This window comes from Pantherophis guttatus, chromosome 3 (genome assembly GCF_059756535.1).
Source record: "Pantherophis guttatus breed Tessera chromosome 3, ASM5975653v1, whole genome shotgun sequence".
NCBI lineage: Eukaryota > Metazoa > Chordata > Lepidosauria > Squamata > Colubridae > Pantherophis > Pantherophis guttatus.
Genome location: NC_142065.1, coordinates 70,714,306 through 70,740,012, shown reverse-complemented (window position 1 = coordinate 70,740,012; position 25,707 = coordinate 70,714,306). Strand labels below are relative to the sequence as shown.

Genomic DNA, 25,707 nt, shown 5'->3' with positions numbered 1-25,707 from the left:
ATTTTGTACACAACCTAAAGAGAAGAAGCAGGAGAAAATAGTTATCAAGGGCCCTTCCCACTGTCTGCTTTCCCTTAAGTTGTTTTTAAAAAAATCTCTACAATTTGTGAAAGTGAGCGGAATGAGACTCCACCCAGTACTGAGGATGTTGTAAGAGGAGGAAAAAAGGAAGTAATTGTTCCAATCTGAATGTTAGGTGACTCTGGAGCATAAGCTGAGAACAGTAATAAACGTTACACTTTCACCATTGCTAATGAAATGTCTGCTGAATAATAATTGCATTTGCTTCCCAAAGTAACAGTATGATTGGCAGGAATCCACAGTCTTGGCTTTCTAGACTGCCATAAGAGACATTTGCCATTGATCATTCCCATAGTACTCTGCATGACCAGAAACATTGAGAAAGGAAGTGGGCCTCTCATATCTCCCTTAGTGTTCATCTTTCACTGATGGTGAGTTTCTATCTGTTCCAAAGTTCAGCACGATTGAAATTTCAAGTTAACAACATACTTCTCCACCTTTCTGGAGGGGATTTTTATATCCCAAAGTCTACTGCAAATTCAGCACTGTGTGAAGGTCTCCTCCTCACATTTCCAAGTTCAGAATTGAAGAAAGATTTCCCTTTTGTTCCTACACTTTGCAAATACATTTGTGGAGGCCTGATGTTGGGAAGCTAGTCATAAGAAAATGGGACAACAGAACATTAGGGAGTTGTTGAACGTGTTCTGTCATGCTTAAAGTTTATTTTGTTTGTTATGGAAATGAAACACAAGACTGACTGCATAGTGAAATGCAACAGAGTTGGATTAAATAGCTTCTTCTATTTAATAGCTATTTAAGACAAACTCTATTTAAATTTCCTTTAAGTTAGAATCCCTTCCTTACACTTGCTTTATATGATTATAACTGTCAGCACATTATAACTCTTTTAGGTGATACGAAATTATTTGCTCTAAGAAAGATTTAGCTTCAACTTCTTTATTTTTTGTTAACTTTTTTTAGTAGCTATGCAAATAGAAAAAAATAATGTCATGATGACATTATTCATGATGAAGTTAGGGTTGTTTTCTTTTACAGACTGCATTTATTTAGATTTTATGGAACTATTCTTACAGCATGTATACTTAAAGTATTTTACAGTGTAAACTGGTTCCTTAGATATTTAGAGTATGTCATATTTTTAGGGTCTGAGGCTGAGCTACATTTATTTTTTTATTTTCCATTTTAAAGATTATTGTAAATGTTAACAATTGTTTTTAGCATTTGCAGATATCCATCATGCTTTTTAAAAATTGATTTATTGCAGACTTGGTTAATTCTTGGATGGGAGACCTCTAGGCAAGGTCAGCTTTAAACTTGACCTTAATAGACATTGGCCTAGGATACCTTCCAGATCATTCTAATATTGCAAATATTTGGATCAGTACAGAGTCATATTGTCAGTCAAAGTGGCTGAGGAACTCAATAGTTTTGGCACTGCCTCCAGGGAATCCCAGAGTTATAGGATAAACTAGAAGTTTAAAAAAATCATCCCATGGTAAATAATTTCCATACTTTTGCAAAGAATACTAAATGGCTGAACCCATGAAATTATCAGGAGTCAAGTTCAACTCCTTTGACACAAACATAGGCACACACATGAATAAGATAATATCAATGGCAATTTGAATACCAGAAGTTGTTTTTCTCTTAATTTTAGTCCCTGGTGATGAGTTAAGATTGAAAGAATTGTGAGGGTACTCAATAGTTCAGTTTTATGTCATAATTTGGAAGTTGGTTATGGTTTTGATTCTCCAGTAGACAGATACATCTTATATTACAGCTTTAGGACTTGAAGAATTTGATTATTTTGTATTATTGTGGAGATTGGCTATATTTCACAATTCAGCTTTAGCATCTATAGCAGTAAAGAAATATTGTCTCATTTCATCTGCAGACAAAATTTGTAATACAGTAGTCTGCTGTTGAGCTCCAGCGGCACATCCTAACTGGATTCATGCCTTGCACGTCCCACAGTTTGTTCCATCATGATTTACTGAATTATATTACATTATAAACTAAATTACATAACAAGGTATAAAGCAGATTTCTAAACCACAGTGATTGCATTCATATAACATGCTCACTAAAGTCAAACAAACAGTGTATGGCTGTTATATGAACCAGGCCAGTGTCTAAAAGGAACTGTATCAGTTTGCTATATTGTATAAAGATTAATTACCATATGCAAGGAGTATTTTTCAAGGTTGGAAGGTTCCTACATAGCTGAATAAGAAATGAATGAATTATGCTATGGAACTAAGGCAAAATATAATTCTTCAAATACAAGTTATTGCTAAAGTATTTAGTATTTCCAACCTTCCATATAATTAACAGCCTTTGCACTGTAGAAATTGAACTGCTTTTATCAATAAGTGTCTCAGGCTCAAAGTCTGCAATGGATGGGCCAAGCAAAGGTTTTGTTTTTTTCACTTCAAGTACATGAAATAAATAACTTTAGATTATAAGATCTCACAACAGTCATTTGCAGGAACAGAAAATAAGTTGGGATCTGTATTCTGCTTGCTTGCTTTCTCTTTATAAAGAGAGACAAAATTATGCTCAGCTCTTCCTGTTGCTTCCTTCAGAAAAGCCAGTAATAACATCTGCTTTTTCTTTTCTCCAGAGGAGAAAAACTCACATGCACTAGGTGAGTTCCTCAGAAAATGCCCCTAATTCAGATATGGGCATTTTATCATCAATCTATCCATCCATCCATCCATCTGGAAGTAAGCAGGGCTGAATAAGAAAAGAAACCTGATAGACAACAGATAATAGCAAATGAAGTAAAATTCATTTCAACAAAAATTATACACCATCACTGAAATTATATTGAAATGTTAATCCATTGTGCATAAAGCTGTACTGATATGAATGCAGATTAACTTGTTAGACAGCGGTAGAAACATACAATATTCATGTAGCAAAATCACTTGGATGCTTTGTGAACTAAAAACAAAGTTATAGCCACAAGATTGATGTGATAAGCTGCAAAACCAATCACTCCTCATTCAATCAAATAGAAATACAGTATCAGACGTATGTCTTTTTTTTAATCTTGCAAGTCTGGTTTAGCAAGAAAAAAACTAAAGGTGGAAAGGTGATTAAGTTTACGTACATGACATGTCTTCCATATAAACAAAAATAACTAAATAGCATTGTATCAGCTATGTCTGTATTTTGTTGACTGCTAGTTGTAGATAAGCAATAAAACCAAAATGCTGGTGATGCTCCTATACTAAATGCAGCATCCTGTTTGCCACTAACATGTCTAGATAACACTGTAGCCTTCTCCAATCTGGTGTCCTCCAGATGGGGTTGAAGTTGCACCTTGTGTTGTAATGGTTAAAGTGTTGGGTTAGAAGCTGGAGATCAAGGTTCTAGTCCATCTCAACCACATACAATCTCCTTCTGCCCAACTTTCCACACAAGGCGATTTTTATGGAAATATTTTTTTTAAAAAAGAGAACTCTATGTGCATTGCCTTGAGTTTCAAACAAAAGATGATTGTCATAAATACTATCTCAAAAATATATGATTTTATACTAATGAATGGCCAGCTTGAATTTTAACCACTCCACAGGAGTTCCTTCCCTCTATAGAAATTCATTTGCAAAAAGATCCTTTTGTCTTTGAATGGCTGGCAAATCATCAAGGATCTGCTGAACAACCTAATTCCAGCTGTGGCCCTGCATCTGAAAACTTTAATAACATTAAATATAAAAATCTGAATCTTCTATGAGTTCAGGCTTAGATTTAACAACCATGTACAATATAGTGGGCAGACATGGCCCTTTTACAACCTGTGGACTTCAAATCCCAGAATTCCTGAGCCAGAGAAAGCTGATTTAAACAACTGAATCCACAGGATTAATTCATAGATCTGGACAAGTGAAAATTCAGCTTGTTTGTTCGAGGTTTTGTGTACTGTATGAACCCAAGTACTTCTGGTTTATTTAAACTATAACTTAACACTATATAAAATCAAGTCAATGTGTGCTCAATAAAATTTCTAAAACCATCTGGGCAGAAATCTTGACTGGACCCATCAGAGGCTTCAGTCTTAGGCTTTATTTTTTTAAAAAAAGCTTGCTATGAGATGTTTGATAATATTTTGAGATGAGATGAAACTGAAAATGTAGATAATGTCACAAAGTTAAATCTATATTCAGACAATTTTGTTAAAACTGTAACATTGAGCTAAATGATGAATTTCAACAAAGTTAAGTATGAAACCCTGATTTTAAGGTGGAAAAGGAGACTCAAGGGTTTTATTTGATCACAAGCTAAATGTAAGCCAGCAGTGTGATGCATCTCATAAAAAAGCTAATGCTAAAAAGACAAAAAAATGTTCAAAAATGGGACTTTAAAGGTTCTCCAAGGTGAATCCTGTTTTACTTGCCATATACCTTCTTTCAATTATCACAAATCCTTGAAAGTTTTGTTGATTTTCAATTTATATGCAAAGTTACATATGACCCACGCCTCAGCTTTTTTTTTTGCTCCTGTTAGTTTGTCATCTTATTGTTAACTATCTTGCAGATCTTAAAACTCAAAGGTGCAATAAATATATTTTTAAATAATTAGATAATTAAGCTTCATAAAAAACAAGTGCATGGTCCTAATGCAGGAACAAAAATGACTCTCACTTTTTATTATGTTTTTCCACAATCATTCTTAAGACCTTAGAAATACACTGATCAATGTTCAGATATTTTATATATCTAGGATGAATAAAATATATGTCTAAGTAAAAAGTGACTCCTTTTGCAGGAGAGATCAGGAAATAGCCTGCCCAAATTCCAATCAAATTCCAATTCTAAAACACAACCCTATAGGAAAAATCCTCCAATCTTCTTAGAAATATTTCTCCTATGGCATTAAAACCTCCTCTTCAGTGGCATGTACTTCTTTATTCTTGAAAAAAAAATCTGCCCTGGTTACTAATAGGCTTCTGGGTCAAATTGAAGTACAGTACCAATTTACCAATTAAGCACTATCACTTTTACAGCCTTTTACATCGCAGCACCAGGATATATTTAGATACTTGCCAAAATCAAATCAGCTCCACCAGTCTAGCTATTTAGAATAGGTCTCAGAAAGTCCTCTCTACTTAGGAGATTTATGGATCATGGGCCAGATGACGGTGGTAGCCTTTATTTTAAAGAACACTCTGTCCCAGAGGTATGGATGGTCCCTGCTCAACAGATGTTTCAAAAATAGGGCCAAGCAGCAGCAGATAATTAATATTTAAGTTACATGAACTGTATGTATCCTTGATATAGCCGCTTTGTTCTTGTTCACATTTTTAAGAATCTATTACTTTTATCTGTTTCCAATACCTTTTCTTCATTGTACCTCACCCAGAGTATCAGAATTGAGGCTGGTTATAAATATTGTTAAAAGCAAACAAATGCATAATGACTAAAGTCCAGCCACCACAATATGACAAGGACATTTTTGTCTGCCAACAGCCCACAACCGCTCCAGAGCAATTGTACAGGCAGATTTCTCTCACGGATACAAAAAAGTATCTTCTGCTGCATAATTACAAATATTTTTAGATGACTGGATCCCTTGCATACTAGGGTGCAGTCCAGTGGTGGGATTCAAAAAAATTTATTACCGGTTCTGTGGGCGTGGCTTGGTGGGCGTGATATGACTTGGTGGACGTGGCAGGGGAAGGATACTGTAAAATCTCCATTCCCTCCCCACTCCAGGGGAAGGTTACTGCAAAATCCCCATTTCTTCCCGATCGGCTGGGACTCGGGAGGCAGAGAATAGATGGGGGCAGGGCCAGTCAGAGGTGGTATTTACCAGTTCTCCGAACTACTCAAAATTTCCACTACTGGTTCTCCAGAACTAGTCAGAACCTGCTGAAACCCACCTCTAGTGCAGTCCTTATTCAAAGGCTAACATGACCCATCATATCATTTCCACCCCCCCAACCTCCAAACAATGCCAAAACACTTACATTCTGCTCTCCATTTTGGATGCTTCGCAACCAGCCCACTTTTATGGCTGTTCGTAGCATTCCTCAGTCACATGAGCAAGCCTTGCTGGTCTGACAAAAATCACTCATTGTAGACAGTGGGCTTGCTTAACAACCATTGTGCTTGCTTAACGACTTAATGACATAAAATCAGGTTGCTCACATGGGTACCTCGACTTATGGCTGTCATGATATACAATCGAAATTCTGGGTTCCATTGTAGTCACAAGTCAAGGACTACCTGGTATATAACATAATCAGTGCCCCAAAGATTATAAACTTGCCCCTTCCCCATGTTCAAAAAGTTATAATTGGGTTTGATTGAAGAGCTAGTCTAATTTAAAGATGGATCTATTGATCCTTGCTTCCTTTGTTCCCTGCTCAGTCAAGTGCTTGATACAAGCACAAATAAACACAATTTCTAAAAACTCAACCCCCTTTTTGGTACATTTTCATGTGTTAGGTTAAACTAGTTAGGATAGGATAGGATAGGATAGGATAGGATAGGATAGTTTATTGGACAAGTGTTATTGGACACACAAGGAATTTGTCTTGTGTGCATACGCTCTCAGTGTACATAAAAGATACATTCGTCAAGAATCATAAGGTACAACACTTAATGATAGTCATAGGGTACAAATAAGCAATCAAATCATATTAGGAAACAGTCAATATAAATCATAAGGATACCAGCAACAAGGTTACTGTCATAAGTGGGAGGAGATGGGTGATAGGAACGATGAGACGATTAATAGTAATGCAGACCTTGTAACTAGTTTGACAGTGTTGAGGGAATTATTTGTTTAGCTGAGATGAATATCCTTTCCAAATTTTCCAGTTCACCTCAGATGTACATTTCATTCTAAGTGGTTGGGAAAATTTCCCTATAAAAACCTACAGCTGAAATGAGAATTGAGAATTTTAAAAACTAATTGATGTCAATATCAGATATCAATTAGTTCATTGTAATCGCTTCGCTGTGTCTTTTCACCTAAGCTTCTGTTACTCCAAAAAGTTCTTGACTGAATTTTTTACAACTTCTGAAATACTCTGAAAAATATGTTTTAATGCTGATATTGCTCTATTTCTCGTTTGAAGTTTGTATTAATAATTACATGATTTGTATAGTTTTTTTTAAAATTTTAGTTACAGTATTTCAGTCCTGGAGACTTTGAAACTGGAGGGTAGGTTACAACATATGTTCAAGAAATAATTGCAGAGAAGTAATTACATCTATACATCTAGAACACAGGAATTTTAGATATTAGGTAGTTACAGTATTTAAATTTCAGAATCCTTACTCCAGGAGCCTTCCAGTGCTAATATGGTATCTTTAGGTTTCTGTATTCATTATTGATTTTAAACTACAAATAGTCCTCATTTAATGAGGCTAATTGGAATTAGAATTTCCATCAATAAGCAGTGCAGTTATAAAGTGTGACATGTAAGTGCATCATTTAGCATCAGAAATCCTGGCAGTTCCTATTGCTATTATTAAGTGATGACCTCATGTGATTACAACTTGAGATTTCCTGCTGTCTTCCAACAAGCAAAGTCAGTGGAGAAGCCAGCAGGAAACCAGAAGTCCCAGTCGTGACAAGCCTTTGGTAGGCAGTTCAGAAACAGGCCTGCAAGTAGAGATGGGTACTGTGGCCTGGTGCAGGCATAGTTGGGCAGGGAGATTGCTGGGGCACAGTATGAACATGCTTGTGTAGGGGAGTGCTGTGACGCTGTGCAACGGTGCATTGAGTGTTGAGAATACTCTGGATAGGTGGAGAGCAGGAGGGTGCAGCGGCTTGTGTGAGCGTGGCCAGGCAGAGGATTCAGTGGCTAGGCTTAGCCAAGTGGATATGCACTATGGCAGGGGTCTCCAACCTTGGCAACTTTAAGACTTGTGGACTTCAACTCCCAGAATTCCTCAGCCAGCTTTGCTATGGAGCGCAGGCAGGGAGGTGCTGCAGTGCACTCTATAGGATCCAATATTTCCGGGACCTCATACTTTTGACAGGAGCAGGAACAACTTAAATCTTCCCTGTCAGCTTCCCCTTTGACTTTGCTTGTGGGAAGTCAGCAGGGGAGGTTGTAAACAGTGATAACATGACAGCAGGATGCTGCAACTGTTGTAAGTGCAGGCTGGTTGCCAAGTGCCTCAACCGTGATCATGTGAGGGAGGAGTGCTGTGATGGCCACATAAATAGCCCTTGTTCTGCACCATCATAAGTTTGAATAAAATGCTAATTCAAGCTCTTAGGAAAGGCCGTTGTCACAAAATCATAAATCTTTTCCCGGAAAACAAAAATGTACAACTCACTGCTACATTTAATCCAGATGTGAGCATTAAATATCTGATTGCTATGTTTAAAGAACAGATCAGTGGCCAATGACTACAGTAAGTGTTAGTGACTATTAGAAGACTGGATTTTAGCCCATTTTTCCAGTGTTGAAGGAAGTACTGGCATTTTTAAAAAACAAAAATGTGATATGATTGTCTGAGGTTTAACAGCCTTTTCTTTGTTTCATTTATTGCCACCAGAAATAGGCAAAAAAAAGGGGGGGGGAAGGGGGCTATACCTTTTGGTAATTTTCCAGCAAGTCCAAGCAGCACAATGTCAGGTTTCTTTGGAAGGGGCAGAGGAAATAGAGCCACCAATTGTTTGTTTCTGATCAGACTGCTTCAGTTTTTTCAAATCATAGGCAAGTTTGTTTCAACCGAAGATCGTCGGTAAAGTTTTCTGGCTTATGAAACGTATTCTGTTACTTAGCAACAGCTCCTCTTGCTCCTCATCATTTTTAGTGTCTCAAACTAACACTAAAATTCTCCACATGAAATTCAAGGTATCTTACAGTTATTGTAATAGTATCCTGTTTCCCCCCAAATAAGACATCCCCTGATAATAAGCCCAATCGGGCTTTTGAGCGCATGGCAATTAGGCCAAGCACTTATTTCAGGGTTCAAAAAAATATAAGACAGGGTCTTATTTTCGGGGAAACATGGTACTAAAAAGAGAATCATATAAATGGACAGAAAGCCAATTTAATTGCAATCTGGAGATTAAAAATCACAAGTGCAAATTATATTGGTTTTGTACATCTCATTTGTACATGCTAAGACTCCTATCCCTGAATGAAAGATGGGATATAAAACTAACAGACATACATCTGTGCCATCTTTCATAAACTCAGGTGGTTCTCATATTCCACATAATCCCAAACCATGTTAATTTAGTGGTTTAATTATCTATAGAGTTGGGCAAAATACCTGTCATGCACAAAGAATCAAGACCACACATTACGTTCCAGTTAAACTGATTTATTGTTCATGCCTAGACATAAAAATCTAGTGGTCAATTAACAGCACTAAATTGGCACTACATAAATTAATGGAATTCAAGAGGGACTGAATTTGGACCACTTGTGGGAATGTAATGATTCCACCTGCCCCCAGGTTCTGCTTGTTCTTTTAATACCCGAGTCAGGCTGTGGTCAAACTCTCATACAATAGTAGGATATTTTAAATCTGAATCAGGCAGATTTTAAAGTTCTCATTACCAATCGATTGGGCCACATTCAAGTTTATGATGAGCCTTTTTCATTTCTTCCTGGTAGTTAGTAGACTGTGTGAATATGGTGCTGGGAGGGAAGCTTGTGATATCAGTAAAATAGCACAGTTTAGGGATCAGAAATAGTCTGTTACATTAAGGACCATTTGATTTTGCAGTCAGGAGGAAATTCTCTCTTTTGTGTGTGAAAAGATTGCAGATATGTTTAATACAACTTAGTTTTTGCTGTGTTTAAATCAGGGTGTCCAACCATGGCAATTTTAAGACTTGTGGATGTAAGTGTTAAAGCGCTAAACCAGGGGTGAAATTAAATTTTTTTGGTATTGGTTCTGTGGGCGTGGCTTAATTAATGGGCGTGGCTTGGTGATAAGGTGACTGGGTGGGCGTGGCCAAGTCAATGTCACTTCTTTGCCCTTTTTTAACCTACAAAACACAACACAACACAACTGGCTCACCCACAATGTAAAAGCAGCTGTGCTAGACCCAAAATGGCCCTTGCAACAAGCAGGAACCTCACACAGCCACAAAAAGCCCAAAAAACCAACTTTCACACTTTACACACACAAAATTCCACATACAGCTTTGTGAGATTTTGTGTGTTTGTGTAGTTAGAGTGAAACACTACAGAAACACACTAAATCTCAGAAAGCTGCACAAATATTATTTTATTTTAATTTATTTTTATTTTTATATAAAAGCAGCTAAATTTAAAACTTCCTAAACTTTAAATGGCTAGGTCTAAAAAAAGAACAACTAAAAAAAACCCCAATTAACTATTTTTTTTAAAGCTCCCAAAGGGGGAAAAAACTTACCCAATAGAACAGGGCTCTCCAACCTTGGCAATTTTAAGACTTGTGGACTTCAACTCCCAGAATTCCTCAGCCAGCTTTGCTGGGAGTTGAAGTCCACAAGTCTTAAAGTTGCAGATAGAGCTGCTCACCGATGAGCTTGATTGCAGGCAGGGAGATTCAGTTGCTTGCTGAGGCAATGGATTGCAGGTATTACAGCGTTGTGACCAGCAGCTAAGGTAAGCAACCTGGAGGCTGGGGGGGGGGGAAAGAAAAAAAGAAACTTTTTTTCTTTTACATGGCTTTGGCGATCCAAGCTGAGTTGCCTGATTAGCAGCAGATGGTCAGAGCTTGGCTCGTCAGAGCCATTTAAAAGGAAAAAAAGCTCTGATGATCGCGTGGCTCAGCTGGGCATGGGGGGCGGGGGCAGGGATTTTTGCTACTGGTTCTCCGAACTGCCCGCCGCCATCACTACCTACTCGCCCGAGCCAGTTCAAACCAGGAGCATTTCACCCTTGAATTAAACCTTAAATTTGCCAAGATTGGACACCCCTGGTTTAAATAGTCAACATATCTCCAACACAACTATGCTCATCAAATTCTGCCTCATATACCAAAGTGACACCATTGAACTGTTTATTGCATGGACTCTTCATTTGCTCCTCTGTGCCTCCTCCTGAAAGGTATTTTCTATAGAGCCCAGATCACTGAATAGATCGGGCATAGCATCCATTGGCAAGTTTTCCATTCCCCAAGAGATGCATATGAACCCTGCTTCCATATTCATCTGACCTTCCCTTGGATCAGGCTGACATGTCATCATTCCTGTACAGTTCTATCAAAATCAACATCTCTTGTGTAATGTATTAAATATGGGGAGGAAAATACGCATCCCCTACATGTATTAACTATTTTTTTGTTTCATTGACTACTACTTACTTTTGCTGTACTGAACCAGCTTATTCCACCACTTTGTGTAAAATGACAATAACCATTGAGAGACCTTCTTATTCATACTATTTTCTGGCTCACTGAACTGTGTGAATTGGGACAAAAAAGTGTTATGCATAAGTAAAGTGTTAAGTATAAGGAAATGAATTTGGGCAAGTAGCTTGATCTTAACTATTAACGGTTAACTATTGAAGCAGAATGATATCCATTAATCCCCACCTCTTTAAAGTGTCCTACTTTTAGTCTTCTGGAATATGTCTCCTGTAGGGAGAAATAGTGCTTCAACAGCATATTTTTTTCTATCAGGGAAACAGTGTCAAGTCAAACTCACATGAACCAGGATCCATGCCACATATCCACCAGTGAGGGAGTGCAGACCAGAGGAGGTATTCAGCAGGTTCTGACCAGTTCTGGAGAACAGGTAGTGGAAATTTTGAGTAGTTCGGAGAACCGGTAAATACCACCTCTGACTGCCCCCCCCCAATCTATTCTCTGCCTCCCGAGTCCCAGCTGATCGGGAGGAAATGGGGATTTTGCACCTTCCCCTGGATTGGGGTGGGAATAGAGATTTTACAGTATCCTTCCCCTGGAGTGGGGTGGGAATATAATGTTCAATAAGCAAGTGGACCATTGGCTGAACTCATACACCCTGCTGTGCATAAGGCAATTTTTACATCAGATTTTTTTGTGAACTCAGCCACTGTTGTTTATAAATCAGAATGTTCTCAATGGCATCAATCACATATTTGTTGACACAGAAAAATGCAACTTTTGACAGTACACTGAATGTTCAACATGGCTGTTAATCCTACATTGGCTTTTTTCCACTTTCTCTTCTAGAATAACAAATCTTATATTAAAATAAACAGCCTGAAAGACAAAGCACTATTCAAACCTTTGGTATGAAATTACCGTATTTTTTGCACTATAAGATGCTCCGGAACATATGATGCACCTAGCTTTTGGGGAGGAAAACAAGAAAAAAAAATCTGTCTCTGCCTCCCAGCATCCATCGGTATTCATCTGCCTAGCGTCCTTGCAGCAAACATGTTATTGCAGCCTGATTTAGCACAAGCAGCTGATTGGCAGTTGGATCAGCCTCCCGGAATACCACTGATCAGCTGTTCCAAGCTGCGGGGATCGCCTCCACCTATCGCTGCCTCTGTGTGTCCCGTTTTTGGCCTCTGCACCCCATTTTCTGCCTCCATGTATCCTGTTTTCAGTCCGTTCCAGGTGGCGGGGACTACCACCGCTGCCGCTCACAGAAAACGGGATATATAGTGGCTGAAAATGGGACACACAGAGGCTGAAAATAGGGTGCACAGAGGCAGAAAACAGGGTGCGTGGAAGCCAAAGGGTGGAGCCGGCGGGTGGGTGGGGCTTAGGCAACATTTACTCTATAACATGCATAGACATTTCCACCCATTTTCTTGGTGGGGGGGAAAGTGCATCTTATAGACCGAAAAATACGGTATTCTGTTGAAAATTTCTACTGTCTCTCTTTACAAACACGTAAATAGATGTAAATTTCATTGAGTTAAATATGGGGTTACTGCCAGTTCAGTCAATATTCAATTTCAGCCTGGGCTTGCTTTCTGTTTCCTTACAATAAAAGATCAGTTTCAAACATATTTAATAGTATTGAGTTGATTGCTTTGACTTTTACTACAAAATTCTATCATGAACATGAAATTAAATAACTTGCCAGGAGGCTAACACTGTTGTCTGTTTAAATAAAAAAAACAGATAATTTTGTGGCACCTAAAAAAAAAAGAGTTTCTAAAAACAATTTTTCAAAGCATTCATTTCTATGAAAATGATCCACAAAAATCTGATATGATAACAGATTTGAACCTTCAACCTCCACCTCACATCCTACAGGCTGACTTTTCAGCTCATGGGGCTGATAGGATGGACATCTGCCCTGTCCATCCTATCAGCCCTCCTACTCCTACTTTACTTTGTCCTAATGTTTCCTCTCTGTGGGGAATTAAGGAATGGAAAATGCCTGGGTAAAGTGGAGCTGATCTTGCTGCAATTTCTACCAGAGCATTAGAAGGATTGCCTCTGCCTTTACCTTTCTATTCCTCCTTGCCATGAAAAGGTGTGTATGAGCAAAACCGCCAGGGTTACTAGGCAATGCTGTCCAGTGGTGGGATTCAATTTTTTTTACTACCGGTTCTGTGGGCGTGGCTTGGTGGGTGTGGCTTGGGCATGGCTTGGTGGGCGTGGCAGGGGAAGAATACTGTAAAATCTCCATTCCCACCCCACTCCAGGGGAAGGATACTGTAAAATCTTCATTCCATTGTTGGCTCACTTTAAAGAAAGCAAGTATTTTCATTAAATTATCACATTATTAATAACCAGAAATATTTAAAAAGAAAAGTCTTTATAGCACTTTTATTGCTGCAAGAAGAGGTATGGTTCCCTCTACAGAGACTTTCTTTTTCTTTCATCATCTATATATTTAATTCCTGATATATCTTTTGTTTTACAGATTTGCCAAAGGCCAAGTACACAATTCGTGGTGGAAAAAGAATTGGAAGCTAGATTATCTGATATTTGGTGCTTTAAAAGCCGGAGTGTTCCTGTTCTTTGAAGGTATTTTTTTTCCAAAAATGGCATCCTTATTTTCAAGTTCAGAAATTATTAATATATTTGGAGATCAGTTGTGAGATTTTTTGTTGGGCTTTATTTTTTGATTTATTGATTTAAAAGTTACTACAAACTGCCTTGCTTCTCTGGATTGGAAAAATGTTTGCATAAATAATTAAAAGCTGGCTGTTTAGAAATTAAGTGTAATATATATTTAATAATATATAGTTTAATATATCACCTGGAAGTTATTAATAGCACTTATTTATACATTTTACCGTAGTTCTAAATTTACATTCATATATTTAATGTTATTACGATTAAGGCGTTTCATAGTATTAATGATGAAACCTTCCTAGATGTTACCACTGATTTCAGTTTTTTACTGCTCTGTTGTAAAAGCCAATGGAAGGTTTGGTAGAAGGTTAACTAGCCAGGGATATTAAGCTGATAACAGTAGGCAGTAGAGGGGAATGTTTCTTTTTTAAATCAATTTTTAGGGAATCAAGAACTGCAAGGGATATAGCAGCAATGAGACAATGTGACTTAGAGTGGGCAGGGCAGGACTTTTTATTTCCTGGAAGTGGGGCTTTGAGGGATTTGGAAGAGTTAAAATTGCTTTAGAAATATAGCACTAACAATGTAAAATACAGAAAATTATGAATGGAATAGAATAGAATAGAATAGAATAGAATAGAATAGAATAGAATAGAATAGAATAGAATAGAATAGAATAGAATAATTTATTGGCCAAGTGTGATTGGACACAAGGAATTTGTCTTGGTGCATACACTCTCAGTGTACATAAAAGAAAAGATACATTCATCAAGAATCATAAGGTACAACATTTAATGATAGTCATAGGGAACAAATAAGCAATCAAATCATATTGGGAAACAGTCAATATAAATCGTAAGGATACCAGCAACAAGGTTACAGTCATACAGTCATAAGTGGTGGGAGAGAGGTGATAGGAACGATGAGAAGATTAATAGTAGTGCAGACTTAATAACTAGTTTGACAGTGCTGAGGGAATTATTTGTTTAGCAGAGTGATGGCGTTTGGGGAAAAAACTGTTCTTGTGTCTAGTTGTTCTGGTGTGCACTGCTCTGTCGTTTTGAGGGTAGGAGTTGGAACAGTTTATGTCCAGGGTGCGAGGGGTCTGTAAATATTTTCACAGCCCTCTTTTTGACTGATATAGGTAGGCATCAAACCGTGTTACTTAATAACTGAAGTTACAATGTACCCCACCACCCTCAGAAGATACTTCCGACCCAATTTCGAAATTATGATAGCTGTAGTACCACACACATGTTCCCTTGATTGCATTTTGGGCTCTTGACAACTAGCTTCTCTTTACGTCATTTGCAGTGTCCTGCAGTCATGTGACCCTGATTTTCAAAGCGTTTTGCTTTCTTCTAGCATTTACTTCCATTTTCCAGCAAAAATGTCCATTGGGGCAAATTGAGCCCGTTAGCAAACACTGCAAAAAATATAAAATTGGGTCTGGTCAGATGGTGACATGTGGTGCCCTTTTAACAACTGCAACGACTCGCAACTGTAATTTTGGACTCAATTTGGTTGTAAGTCGAGGACTCAAACATCAATCAGTTGTACAGTTTCTGGAGGCAACAAAAAAAAGAGGTTGAAGATCAAAAGCAGCCTACGGGTGAACCAGTCTTTGCTCAACAGTTTGTTTACTGTATTTCCTGTTCTAATCATATCCATTCTGCGCTTTCTCGAGGAATGGGGGAAAAAATTACCTTATGCTGGAATTTTAGCACTCTTTCTCTCTCCCCCTGGGCATTTGAAAGTACAAAGTTTTGGGCAAAAATATCAAAATATCAATGATAATTTATTATCTTGAGCCCAAGTTTGCTGATTACTTTTTCTTTATGTTAGTGGTTGTACTACTGAGTCTAAGAAGTTGTCACTCTTCCAGAGTTTGTCTGTCTGTCTGTCTGTCTGTCTGTCTGTCTGTCTGTCTATCTATCTATCTATCTATCTATCTATCTATCTATCTATCTATCTATCTCTGTCATATAAGCAATCCATTATTTATAACTAGCAAAATAGATAGTCTTTAAATCTGAAATACATTTAAAATATACTGAACTGAATTACTGTTACCTTTGTCCACTAGAGGTCAGGTTTCTACCAGGCCTAAATATTTTGAGACTTGCATAATTTTTCTACCTATAAAGTGTTCTATTTACTAAGGTTAAAAGCTAATCATTCATTTGAAATCAGAATTTGTATTGGGAGAGTGTTGAATTGAAGGGAGAAAGATGATAATTGCGTTGTATGACCTGTGCTTTTCTAGTTTCAAGTCTTCACCAAAGGATACTGGAGAAAAAATAATTTCTGTGGGAAAACAGCTATTTAGGAAACCCAAGGTGATGCAGATGAGGCGTGTCTACATTCTGTGTTCACAACAGCCCTGTGAAGGTGGTTACGTTGAAAAATAATATCTAGGCTGGAATCATTCATTGAAGTATGAAGTCAGGTAGAACTGGATCTAGGCATTCCTGGTTGCAATTAAACACTCTAATCATTAGATGAAACTGGCCCGCATTATTTTCAGTAAGTGGTAAACATTAACATAAATATGAAAAATACGCATTAGGGTTGCTCATAGACTGCCAGCTGTCCTCAGCACACAATGCGGTGTGTTTCTGTATCCTTAAATGACTTATCTGGAAATGTCAGATATATAACTTAGCACAACAGGAATCTGAAGACCAGCTCCGTGAGTGATCTGGGGCATTTATAAGCTCATTAATTACAAAAGCTTTTACAGGGTAGACCTGTGTTTCTATCTTCCATTCATTTAGTTTCCCTGTCTTTGAAGAGATTTGCTGTCTATTCAGTTTTCATTTCATTTAATATATGGTTACAAGTAGTCCTCAACTTATGACCACCACTGACTGAGCCCAAAATTTATCTTGTTAAGTGACACATTTGTTAAGTGAGTTTTGCCCCTTCTGCCAACCTTTCTTGCCACAGTTGTTAAGTGAATCACCGCAGTTGATAAGTTAGTAGCACAGCTATTACGTGAATCTGGCTTCCCCATTGATGTTGCTTGTCAAAAGATTACAAAAGAGGATCACATGGGACACAGCAACAGTCGTAAGTATGAGTCAGCTGCCAAGCATCTGAATTTTGATCACATGATCATGGGGATACTGCAAAGGTCTTAAGTGTGAAAAACTGTCGTGAGTCTCTTTTATCAGTGCCATTGTAACTTTGAACGGTCACTAAATGAACGGTTGTAAGTCAAGGACTACCTGTATTAATTTGATGCATTTAGTTTAAAAATTGAAACCAGTGCAAACGAAAAAGAATGGAAGGAAAAAAGGGAAGGGGTTAGTTTTCCAAGATAAAACATATACTGTGGACCTTTGTAGCCCCTTTTTTATTTGCCTTCCCAAGAGCTTCCTGAATTCCAGCTCATGAAATTTAGTATCAAACTGCTATTGGATATTTTACTATTTATTATTTATTTATTAGATTTTTATCCTGCCTTTATTACTTTGTAAGTAACGCAAGGCAATGAAGATGCATAATACTCCTTCCTGCTCCTATTTTCCCCGCAACAGCAACCCTGTGAGGTGAGCTGGGCTGAGAGAAAATGACTGGCCCAAAGTCACCCAGCCAGCTTTCATGCCCATGGTGGGACTAGAACTCACAGTTTCCTGGATTCTAGGCCTGCACCTAAACTACTACATCAGCAAAATTAATAAATTACAGGATTAACAGAAACAGAAATTCAAAACATAAAAGGTCCCATTTTTCCTCTTGGAAGCTGTTCCACTTGTCTTACAGCCGCAATACACACACACACACACACACACACACACACACACACACACACACAGAGAGAGAGAGAGAGAGAGAGAGAGAGAGAGAGAGAGAGAGAGAGAGAGAGAGAGAGAAGGAATCCTTACCTGTCTGCCAAAACACTGCCAATTTTAATGTAAAGTATTGCATATTATTATTATTATTTACTTTATTCATTAAACATGAAACTCAATCAACTGAAAATGCAAAAATGCATCACAAATACCATTGACAGGTGCTAATGGTTGATTTGGGTTGCTGCCAGCGTCCTAGGTATCAACCAAGTACCTTCTTAAGATGTACGATGTTCCGAGTAACACAGTTTTTTACACTTCCACTGGTGTTATTGCAGGAAGCTGCAATTTATTGTTGTATCTTATAAAATTCTTGGACATGGTACCAAGTGCCCCAGTGACAACAGGCATCACTATTACATGTTTCATCCATAGCCATGTAGTTTTGATGGCCAGGTCGCGATATTTCCAGTTATTTCCAGATTATTTTTTCCAGTTCTTTTTCTTCGACTCTGGCATCTCCTGGTACCGCAGTGTTAATAAATTGTACGTTTTGGTTTTCAACAACTGTGATATCTGGTGTGTTAATAATAATAATAGTAGTAGTAATAGTAGTAGTAGTAGTAGTAATTATTAAAGCCACATCCCACATGAAGTCTAGGCTTACCTTCTTGTTGTTCTGGCAAAGCCTGGGTTTACTTCCAATATTTTCTTCGCTGCCATAGTTACTGGTAACTGAAGCAGGATCTGCTTTCTGTCAGGGAAAGGGGAGCCAGTTCCTTATTCAGATGACAAAAGGGAGCAGGTTATTGTTCCTCTTGCTTGATACTTATCCTGGGAAGTGATGCTCGCAGCTTTCCAGCTGCTCTTGGTCCCTGGGCAAATAGCAAAAACAAGAAGGTGGTCAGATTCATATTTGACACTAAACCATCACACAGTTTCTTTGCTTTTGCTTAGCATGACTTTTGAATCAAGCAACTATGGTATGTTTATATTTTAACCGAGTTAGTCTCTCTTATCCCACAAATCATTATTTAAGCGAGCCAGAGTTTAATACAGTACATGAACCTAGCCTATATTTACCTTCTGATCTATTGTCAGTTTGTGAGTGAGTACTCTGTGGGATCAGTACAGAATTATTTGTATTATTTCCTGTTCAAATTTTTGAATAGAATTTCAAGACCACTAGTCTCACCAGAAAATCCAACAATATTATTGTGACACCTTTGTGTGCCTTTCAAGTCAAGGATTGTTCTGTAAACACAGATAGCATGTTCTGTGTCATAGTTTCTTCAAATCCAGCTAACTTTCTAATAATTTAGAAAGGTCTCATATTAAGATCTACCTAGTGGCGATAAGAGCGGCAAAATTTAATTATTTTTCCGCTCTTATTGTGTCTGCAGGTAACCGCCCAGCCGCCCTGTTTAGGGTGACCCGCTCCCTACTTCATTTGGGAGCGCGGGAAGACCCCTTGCAGGGCAGGGCTGAGGATTTTGTGCAATATCTGCATGACAAAATCGCTCAGATTCAGGAAGGCTTGGACTCCAACTGGGTAGGTTCAGATGGGGTGATGGAGGAGGGTCTTGAGAGTGTTATCTGGGAGGAGTTTGACCCTGTGACTCCCGAGGATGTGGACAGGATTCTGGGTAGGCTTAGCACTGCCACATGTTTATTGGACCCATGTCCCTCCTGGTTGGTGCTGGCCTCCCAGGCGGTCACACGAGGCTGGTTCCAGGAGATTATTAATGCCTCTTTGAGTGATGGTTTCTTCCCCTCCGCCTTGAAAGAGGCAGTGGTGAGGCCCCTCCTCAAGAATTCCCTGGACCTGTCAGTATTAGCGAACTATTGTCCCGTCTCCAACCTTTGCTTTGTGGCGAAGGTTGTTGAGAGTGTGGTGGCGCGACAACTTCCCCAGTACCTGGATGAAGCTGTTTATCTAGATCCGTACCAGTTGGGCTTTAGGCCTGGGTACAGAAACTGCATTGGTCGCATTGGTTGATGATCTCTGAAGGGCTCAGGACAGGGGTTGTTCCTCTGTCCTGGTCCTATTAGAACTCTCAGCGGCTTTTGATACCATCGACCATAGTATCATGCTGCACCGGTTGGAGGGGTTAGGAGTGGTGGGTACCATGTTGCGGTGATTCTCCTCCTTCCTCTCTGACCGCACGCAGTCTGTGTTGGCAGGGGGGCAGAGGTCAACTTCGAGGCGCCTTGCTTGTGGGGTGCCGCAAAGGTCGGTCCTCTCGCCCCTCCTGTTCAACATTTATGTGAAGCCGCTGGGTGAGATCATCTGTGGTTTTGGGGTGAAGTTCCATCAGTATGCTGATGATACTCAGCTGTACATCTCTACCCTGGACCACCCCAATGATGCCCTTGACGTGATGTCCCGGTGCCTGGAGGCCGTGCGGATCTGGATGGGGAGAAACAGGCTCAGACTCAACCCCTCCAAGACCGAGTGGCTGTGGTTTCTGGCGTCCCGTTATAGCCAGCTGGTTCCATTGCTGACTATTGGGGGTAAGATCTTGGCCCCCTCAGAGAGGGCTCGCAATTTGGGTGTCCTCCTGGATGCGCGGCTGTCTCTAGAAGATCATGTGACGGCTGTGGCCAGGGGGGCTTTTTATCAGGTCCGCCTGATTCACCAGTTGCGTCCCTTTCTGGATCGGGACTCCTTGCGCACGGTCACTCATGCCCTCGTCACTTCCCGTCTGGACTACTGTAATGCTCTCTACATGGGGCTCCCCTTGAAGAGCACCTGGAGGTTCCAACTGGTCCAGAATGTGGCCGCGCGGGTGATTATGGGAGTGACACGGCGCTCCCATGTAACACCTCTCCTGCGCGAGCTGCACTGGCTCCCTGTGGTCTTCCGGGTGCAATTCAAGGTGCTGGTTACCATCTTTAGAGCGCTCCATGGCTTAGGACCTGGGTACTTACGAGATCGCCTTCTGCTACTGACAGCCTCCCAACGGCCAGTACGCTCCCACAGAGAGGGACTCCTCAGGGTACCGTCGGTCAAACAATGTCGACTGGCAACCCCAGGGGGAGAGCCTTCTCTGTGGGGGCACTCACCCTCCGGAATGAATTGCCCCCGGAGATACGGATGATCCCTGACCTACGCACCTTTCGCCGTGCCCTCAAAACGTTATTGTTCCAACAAGCTGGGCTGGCCTAAATATTAATTTTAATGGGTTGCTTTTGTTTTTTAATGATGTTGGTGCCAAATTATTTAATATGTTTTTAAATTGCTTTTAAATTTTATATATGTGTTGGTTGTATCTTTGGCTGTGCATTGCCCTGAGTCCTTCGGGAGAAGGGCGGAATAAAAATTAGATAGATAGATAGATAGGTAGATAGGTAGGTAGGTAGGTAGGTAGGTAGGTAGGTAGATAGAATAATATATAAACAAACAAACAAATAAACAAACGTTCTATGGTCTTATCTTTTTAACATGTATGTTAGCCAATGGCTACTTTTTCTACCTTTTTAACCACTTTTTTCTTGCACCTCTGTAAATCCTGTCTGTTCAGAGCTTTTGAGAACTAGTATAAAATACAACTGCATGTTCTGCCAGAAATGTGTTGCTATCTTCATCTCAAAGCTCAGAAGACAGAAATTATATCTTTGCAATGTTTGTTGTAGGAATGGATAAATTTTTGTGGTTTCACAGAGCTGCGCATTTAAAAAAGACATATAAAAACAAAAACGCCTCTGCTTGGGTTCTGTTGTTAACTATAAGTCAAGGAAGTTTTACAAATGGTCTTAACAGGAGAAGTTATGTTCATCATTTTGGAATTAGAGAATTAGACAGCTGAAACAGCATAACTGCTTAAATAAATAATATACTACAATGTAGCTTACATTCCAATACTGAAAAAATCATAGCCACTATAGTATTTATATACCTGCTCCTCTCTTTAATGATGGTAACATTTTTTTAAAGGGGCTAGATTGAAGTGTTTATACAGGTAGTCCCTGAATTACAGCAGTTCATTTAGTGACCATTTAAAGTTATGATAGCACTGAAGAAAGGGACTTAAGATAATTTTTCACACTTAACACCGCTGTGGCATCCCTATGGTCACGTGATCAAAGTTCAGATGCTTGGCAACTGGTCCTTATTTATGATGGCTGCAATGTCCTGGGTCATGCCTTTTGCGACCTTTTGACAAGCAAAGTCAATGGGGAAGTCAGATTCACTTTACAACCATGTTACTAATTTAACAACTGCAGGAATTCATTTAACAACTGTCTCGCTTGGCAACAGAAATGTTGGGCTCAATTGTGGTCGTAAAACAAGGACTACTGTACTTGTGTAATCCTAGGGAATATTTAAGTGTTGGCTAATAACCAGAAAGCCAATACAGTGTCGTTTTGGACTGTAATGTTTCTGATCGTATAGGAATTGTATTTCTTATTAGTATTTAAACTATCTGATACAAATAATTCAGTATTCTTATTAAAGGAAAATGATACATAATTTGTTTTTAAAACCCCAGAAAATTGTTCTTGCACTGACTTCAGATTGGTTTGGTTAATCCAGTATATTAACCATATGGAAAATTGTTCGATTTTATGTTAACCCGTGTGGTTTGTAAATAACGCTGTATCTTACCTTGCTGTAGCACCTGGCCTATTGTGGTTTATTTCATAAACCGATGAAACAAATTTAGCAAGAGAGGTGACTTCACACTGTGAATCGCATACTGTATCTAGTGATTTTGATCTAGAATCTAGGGATTTTTGTTTGGACAATTAATTAACTTTATTACATTTCAAATGCTAGTTGATGATTTTTATATGTTTGCTTATAATATATATGTTTAATTTTTAAATGTGATTATTTATCTGTCTCTTTTAATTCAAAATTAAGGGCTTGGAGAATTGTTTGCCATTCAAGAATTGGTTGAGTGGAGTGACTTATAAGCCCTGTAAACATAAATAAATAATTACATACAAGCAGTTGTGCAAACAGTATTCAGATCATTATAACAGTATCCATTTAAAGTTGGCTTGGGAACTCTTAAAAAAGGACATTGGCCCAATGGTCTTCAGAAATAATTAAAAAGAAAAAGACTGTTTCTTATAAGGAAAGGATAGGAGAGAAAGGGATCAGGAAAGGTGAAGAAAATACATCGGATTTGTCAGTCAGCATTTTCTCCTTACCTAATCTTTTTTTGGAAAATAATTACATTTAGCATTTTCATATCTACAGTATTGCTAACTATCTAGAGTACCTTAAGGACCAAAAGTGCCACATTTACATAGTTGGGATAACTGTAGAGCAGACTGAACTTGATTCCATAGCATTCTGCTACTATCACTGTTTATCCATCCCTGGAATTCAGTTATGGCATTGCAGAGGCATCTGCGGAAAGCTGCAGGCTGCTGATGGAAGAATAAATGAGACTGAAAAACACAGGATAGCGTGAAGGAAATGAGTCTGTCCACTAAAGCTGGTGTGGTTTGCTTATTTATTTATTTATTTATATCTATTTATTTAAACTTAAACTGATAATTAAAGTCTTGGCCTTATGGAAGGGCCTGAAAACATGGCACTGTCACTGACCTGACCTGCTATAGGGGCCTGCTATATTGGGGGTGATATAGCTGAGAGGATGGAAAAGATCCCCAACCCCAGGACACTTTATCTTGGTTTTTAGTTTCTTATTTAATCATGTTAATTTTAATCATTTTGTATTATCTTTTTTTACCATTCTATCATTCTGTAAACCACCCCAGTCACTGTACTTCATTTCATAAATAAATACAATTATTTTACTTTTATTGGCTGCCCAATTCCAGGGGACTCTTGAATTTTCGTTTTTGACACATCTTGAACAGCATAGCCACATTTCATAAATGCATTTTTAAAAAGATGGTAGGAGTAAAATATAGTAATAGGAGATAGCAGTGATGCATCTAGTAGAATTGACACAGATTTGCTTCCTGGAACATTTTCTACTTGAGGTGCAGCAACACTTGGTTAGCCTGCTTTCAATGGTTCGTTGCACTTATTGCAATATGTTCATTTATTTACAGGATTGTACCATATCTGTGCTCTGAGCCATTAATTATTCACTCTGAACTAAAGGCTCCAATAACAGCGATAGTGTAGTAGCATATTCTTGACAGTCTTGTCATAATAAGCCTCATAGCTACTGCTTCCGTAAGAATCCATAATTATACCTCCAAGAGATGCAGAGGAAAAGAGAAATTCTGCTTCTCTATTATTTATTATGGGGCGGAGGACGAAAAGAACTTGTTTCAATCTAAGGGCTACATAAGCATAAAGGAAGTGCATTACAGGTTTCAAACTAACAAAGGATGTAACAGTCCAAAATGGGAGGGGCAAAATGGATCCTCAATGGTCATTTATTTATTTATTTACAAAAATGTTATGAGAGAGAGAGAGGGAGGAAGGGAGGGAGGGAGGGAGGGAGGGATACCTTTTTCCCCCATCTATATTAATTCCATACCCTTAGACATAAATGTGATATTTTAAAGACTAATTGTTAGGTGAGGGGTAGCATTTTGTAATGGTGTCAATATCTTTCCTTAGTTGCAAAACTGGATACTATAAAATATTTTAATTTGGACTGAAGTATGAAGAAGGAATCCAAGGTAAAAGGAAGGTACACCAAGTCTTTCCTATGTTTAATCATTGTGTGGCTTCCTTTATGCCATCAATTTAAAAAGTAGATGGATTTCACACAGATTGTTATCACTGATCAGAGCAAATAATTTACTGTTCCAACCAGATTATTTCATCATGCTCACTTTGAAAGAAAGTCTCAGAACTGCACTTCTCCTACATTATATCATTAGGTAATGCTCATTCATTAGGCAAGTCCATTGCAACAAAAAGAAAAACTCTGGAAAATAATATTTAAAAAAACATATTTATAATTATCTTACTTTTTTCTAGTCATTGTTCAACAACAGTATAGAACAAAGTCATATCTTTTCATAGATGTACACTGTTCATTACATTTGGATGGGAAGGAAGAAGGGAAATTCCAGGCATAAATAAAGTGACTCAGAGTCATTCTAACTTTGACTCAGGTTTGACTTGTCTAAGCCAGGGGCTTTTCTGCTACTGGGGGAATCTCAGTTTGTGAGTCTTGGAAGTGCACAGGATGTATATTAGATCCATCCCCTTCCTGATTGGTTGAAGGTGCTTGGGAAGGGATGATGAATTCATCTAAGTGATGAGGCCTCTTCCTCAAGAAGCCACTGCTGAAAGCAGCGTTGGATAATTTCCAACAGGTCTCCAACCTCCCATTTTTGGGGAGGATTGTAGAGAAAGTGGTGGAGCTGCAGTTTCAGAGGTTCTTGAGGAAGCGGTATAGGATTGAAGGCCCTACTTACAATCACTCATGCAATGCGGGTCCACATCAGTTTGCCTTTGCACAATAGGCCAGGACGCTACAGCTGATTCAGAATACGTTACTGGTAGTCCTTGACTTACAACTGGGTTCCATTATAGTTATAGATCAAGGACTATATGTAGTGCAATTGCATCTCAATTCACTTGGGGAATTCCTGCTTTAAGAGCTGTACTAGCTCCCACTTGGCTCCTGGGTGGAATTCAAAGTGCAGGTTATTATCTGTAAAGCCTTCATAGTTCAAGGACTGGTTATCTGCAGGGCCACCTCTCTCCACTTACGTCTTCTTATTTATTAGATCTAGTAGAATAGGCATGTTCCATATTCCACTGTTAAAATTATGTTGTTCTTGCCCTGTGGGATAATATCCCCCTTGAGCTTTGGACAGCTCTGACCTTGTTCTCCTTTAAGAAAACATTTAAAACAGCCTTTTTCAACAGACTGTTGCCTGGAGTTGATTGGATGGTTGAGATAGTATAGACATTCAATAAATAAATCTAATTAGAGTTCAACATGGAAAGTGGACAAATGGTGGATCAGTTATGT

At 38.7% G+C, this 25,707-nt stretch overlaps 1 protein-coding gene across 2 annotated transcripts in view; it reads left to right on the top strand.

Moving 5' to 3' along the window:
* The window catches only part of GNG12 (G protein subunit gamma 12), a 52,079-nt gene that overhangs the window by 1,887 nt on the left and 24,485 nt on the right, over nt 1-25,707 (top strand). The window contains exons 2-3 of one of the 2 annotated variants that reach the window (XM_087891096.1): nt 11,637-11,751; nt 13,828-13,931. The gene's annotated coding sequence lies outside the window, so the exon portion shown is untranslated. The remainder of the gene's footprint in view (nt 1-11,636; nt 11,752-13,827; nt 13,932-25,707) is intronic. The other variant, XM_034433242.3, reaches the window with a different exon arrangement.